Source organism: Arachis duranensis, chromosome 9, assembly GCF_000817695.3.
Source record: "Arachis duranensis cultivar V14167 chromosome 9, aradu.V14167.gnm2.J7QH, whole genome shotgun sequence".
NCBI lineage: Eukaryota > Viridiplantae > Streptophyta > Magnoliopsida > Fabales > Fabaceae > Arachis > Arachis duranensis.
In genome coordinates, this window is record NC_029780.3 from 66,882,723 (window position 1) to 66,887,210 (window position 4,488).

A 4,488-nucleotide genomic window follows, 5' to 3' on the forward strand; every position below is an offset into this window, starting at 1 on the left:
CCTCCCCTCACACACTTTTCCTTCTCTTTCTTTTCTTTGTACTTTTCATTTATGAATTTGGAAGTTTCAATGTTAGTTTTAATCTTCATCTTTACTTTTCTGCACTTTCCTTCTTTTCTATTTTGGTAGAGCAATGATCAACTAACTCTTTTCATTGGGTTAGAGAGCTCTATTGTAATTCAATGGATCAATTGTAGTTCTTATTCTTCTTCTTCTTTGTTTTTGCTTTATTTTACTAGAAAGCTTTCGATCTTCATCCAATTGGTTAGCTATCTTGGAAGAGAAGCTCTCCATAATTGGATCTCCTCGGAACCTTGGAAGAGGAATGATGAGATCATGCTAGAAATGCTCTCTCACATTGGATTAGGTTGGGGGTTGGGCGGATATAGTGACATGTAATCCTCCCAATACTTTGATCTATGAATGTATGTGGTATAATCAGTGACCAAACTTCGGTGTTGTGATGCGCGTGCATCATTGCCTATTTTTAGTAGTTATTTCAGTAGATTTTTGTTTAGTTTTCATACAAATCTTGCCAATATATGAGTAATAGCATGAAAAATCTCTGCAAGAAACAAAATCTCAAACATAGGTGAATTTTAGCTAATATACAGGGTAAATATAATAAAATAGATCACACTAAGTGAAGTTTTGATTTTGAGTATTATTAGCACACTTAGTATATAAAGATCATCTTGTATGTTACCTTGATGCACTTTGTTTGCTTGATTTCAGGCCAAAAGAAGCAGAGAAGAGCCATGTTAGTGGCTACGTTAGTGCTACTAACGTGGCCACTAACATGGAAGGAAGGAAAGTTGGAACATTAGTGGGAACGTTAATGGCATCAACTTTGAAGAAAGAGCAACGTTATTGGCAAAAGTGAGTGTCAATAACGCTAGCGAAGGGCAAGAAGACCCACGTTAGCTTCCACGTTAATTACATTAATGTGGGAACTAACGTGGAAGGAAAGGGAGACGCCAACGTTAGTGGAAAAGGTGAACCCCACTAATGCTAGCGAAGCAAAGGAAGACCCACGTTAATGGCCACGTTTGTTACACTAACGTGGGCAAAAATCTTATACGGCAGCCTGACCATGCCTTCTTCAAACAAAAATAACTTGAGCCATAAAGCTCCAAATGAAGTGATTCCAGTGGTATTGGAAAGTAGGATTCCAGAGCTTTCCAAGCATATATGGCACTACATGATGGACACTAAATTTGAGGGAGAAAATGTGCCCTGAATTTGCGAAGATGAACATGGTATCAACCTGTAGTAAGGCCAACTGACCTCTTCACCTTCCCAGAAGTGTAACTCGAGCTGTAAAGCTCCAAATGATGCGCTTCTAAAAGTGTTGGAAAGTAGACATCAAGAGCTTTCCAACAATATATAATAGTATGGGGGTGGACATTAAGTTTGAGCTCCAAAACCTGGCAATATTAAGCCCCTGATCGCTAGCATTATCGTGACTCACGTTTTCCAGTAACGCTAGCGACTATGCCAGCGACCTTGTCCACTTCAAAGGAGCATAACTTGAGTTATAGAGATCAAATTGAGGTTATTTCAGTTGCATTAGAAAGCTTACATTCAGAGCTTTCCCAAGATATATAATAGTCTATAGTGGGCATAAAATTGGAGCACAAATAAGAGGCATCTTTTAAGCCCCAAAAACACCAACTGGGTAGCAAGTGTAACGTTAGCCACAATAACTTCAGCATTAACGCCACACTTGTAGCATTAGTGTGGCTAACGGCAGCACTAAAGCTAAGCACCTGGACCTCAACTTGATTCACTTCTCTCTCAAGTCCACTTCAAAGCTCAAGCAAGTAAGCCCACAATTGTCAACCAATCAAGGCCACAAGAAGCCTCTAGAATAGGAATTTTCATTTAATTGTAATTTGCTTTTAATTTCATTATGTAATTTAGGAGAGCCTATATAAAGGCCTTAGTCTTTTCATTCAAGGAGGATATTCTAGAATAGAGAATTGAAGGAAGGGAGAGAGAGTGAAGACCAATTTGAACTTCTGTGAATTGGCACACTCCAAGGGAAGTGGGTCTTCGGACCCCTCCCCTCAACCACTCTTTTCCTTTTCTCTTCTTTTCTTCCTTAGGAGTAGTTTCTTTTCTTTGTAATTTTCATTTATGAATTTGGAAGTTTCAATGCTAGTTTTAATCTTCATCTTTACTTTTCTACACTTTCCTTCGTTTCTATTTTGGTAGAGCAATGATCAACTAACTCTTTTCATTGGGTTAGAGAGCTCTATTGTGATTCAATGGATCAATTGTAGTTCTTATTCTTCTTCTTCTTTCTTTTCTCTTGATTTTACTAGAGAACTTTCGATCTTTATCCAATTGGTTAGCTATCTTGGAAGAGAAGCTCTCCATAATTGGATCTCCTCAGAACCTTGGAAGAGGAATGAGGAGATCATGCTAGAAATGCCCTCTCACATTGGATTAGGTTGGGGGTTGGGCGGATATAGTGACATGTAATCCTCCCAATACTTTGATCTATGAATATGTGTGGTATAATCAGTGACCAAACTTCATCTCTTCCCATGAGCAATTAAATCAAGGAATTGGAAAATTGTTCAAGCTTAGAGAGATTAGATTGCCAAGGAATTGGGATCCAATCACTTAAGATTGCCAAGGAGATCAATGAATGCATTGATTGAGGAATAGATGAGAATGAACTTAATCCGGAAGATTGCAATATCTCTTGATCCCAATGTTCATTTTATTTTTAGTTCTTACATTTACTTTTCTTTCCATTTTACTTTTCTGCACTTTATTGCTTTCTTTACTTTTATGCCATTTACATTTCCTGCTGCTCATCATCCCAATATGATTCGTCTAACTAGGATAATCAATTAACCATTGATTGCTTAATCCGTTAATCCCTGTGGATTCGACCTCACTCTATTGTGAGTTTTTACTTGACGACAAATTCAGTATACTTGTCGAAGGGAAATTTGTTGAGAGACAAGTTTCCGTGCATCAAGTTTATGGCGCCGTTACCGCGGATTGATTTTGTATTAACAATGATTAGGTTGGAAGTTCACTAGATTGAGCATTTTTCTTTTGTTTGTTAATTTTATCTAGTCATTTACCTTCAGTTTATTTAGTTTCTTCCTCACCCACTATCCCCTCGTTATTTTCTTTTTTTTCTTTGAATTTACTTACAATTCTGCTCAGTAACCCACTAACTGTTTAATAAATTGCACCACTCACACTAACAATCACTCTAACAAGAACAATCACTTCATTTTATCTCTTACTATGTGCTCTGTTAGTTGTATGACAGGGAGAAGAGGCGGAGCTTCAACTTCCTTTGATTCAGAACCTGAGAGGACCCTCCATAGATCAAGGAGCGAAGCAAGAGGGAAAAGAGTTCTTGGTGCTGAGGAAGAGGAAGAGTACTTTGAAACAAACATGGAGGAGAATTTGGAAAACCATCATGAAGGAGAAGCTCACAACCATGCCAGAGAAGGCCCTGCAAATCATGCTGGGCAAGAGAGGAGAGTTCTAGGCTCTTACATAAATCCAAATCCATGAAACTGTGGAAGTAGCTTCCAAAAGCCCACCATACATGCCAACAACTTTGAATTAAAACCCCAGCTCATCACCCTTGTTCAGAATAACTGCTCATTTGGAGGAAGTGCCCAAGAAGACCCCAATCAACATCTAACCACCTTCCTGAGAATTGACACTGTGAAGTCTAATGGAGTCCATCCGAATGCCTATAGGCTACTTTTGTTCCCTTTTTCACTCAGGGACAAAGCATCTAAGTGGCTTGAATCCTTCCCGAAGGAGAGCTTAATACATTGGAAAGATGTGGTGAACAAGTTTTTGGCAAGATTCTACCCTCCTCAAAGAATTAACAGCTGAGAGCTGAGGTACAAACTTTCAGGCAACAAGATGGTGAAACTCTCTATGAGGCATGGGAGAGATTCAAGGACTTAACAAGAAGATGCCCACCGGACATGTTCAATGAGTAGGTTCAACTTCACATTTTCTATGAAGGTCTTTCTTATGAGTCAAAGAAGGCTGTAGACCATTCATCAGGAGGATCTCTAAACAAGAAAAAAACCATTGAAGAAGCCATAGATGTCATTGAAACGGTAGCTGAGAATGACTACTTCTATGCTTCTGAAATAAGCAACACTCGAGGAGTAATGGAGCTGAATCACATGGATGCATTACTGGCTCAAAACAACATGATCACCAAGTAGCTAGCAGATCTTACCAAGAAGGTGGAAGAAAACCAAGTTGCAGCAGTCATCACTTCATCACCAACTCAAGAAGAAGTGAATATAGGAGAAGAAGGTGACTGGGAACAAGCCAATTATGTTGGGAACTCACCTAGACAAATCCATGATCCGTACTCCAAAATTTACAACTCTGGATGGAGTAATCACCCTAACTTTGAATGGGAAAATAAACAAGACCAAGGCTCAGACCAGAGACGCACAACCACAATTCCAACAACAATGC

At 39.0% G+C, this 4,488-nt stretch overlaps 1 non-coding gene across 1 annotated transcript; it reads right to left on the minus strand.

The window, feature by feature from the left end:
- Nucleotides 1–3,876: 3,876 nt before the first annotated feature.
- Nucleotides 3,877–3,982, minus strand: LOC127742131 (small nucleolar RNA R71). The gene has a single exon (XR_008003318.1). It is a non-coding gene; the product is annotated as a small nucleolar RNA R71 (small nucleolar RNA).
- Between the last annotated feature and the right edge of the window lie 506 nt (nucleotides 3,983–4,488).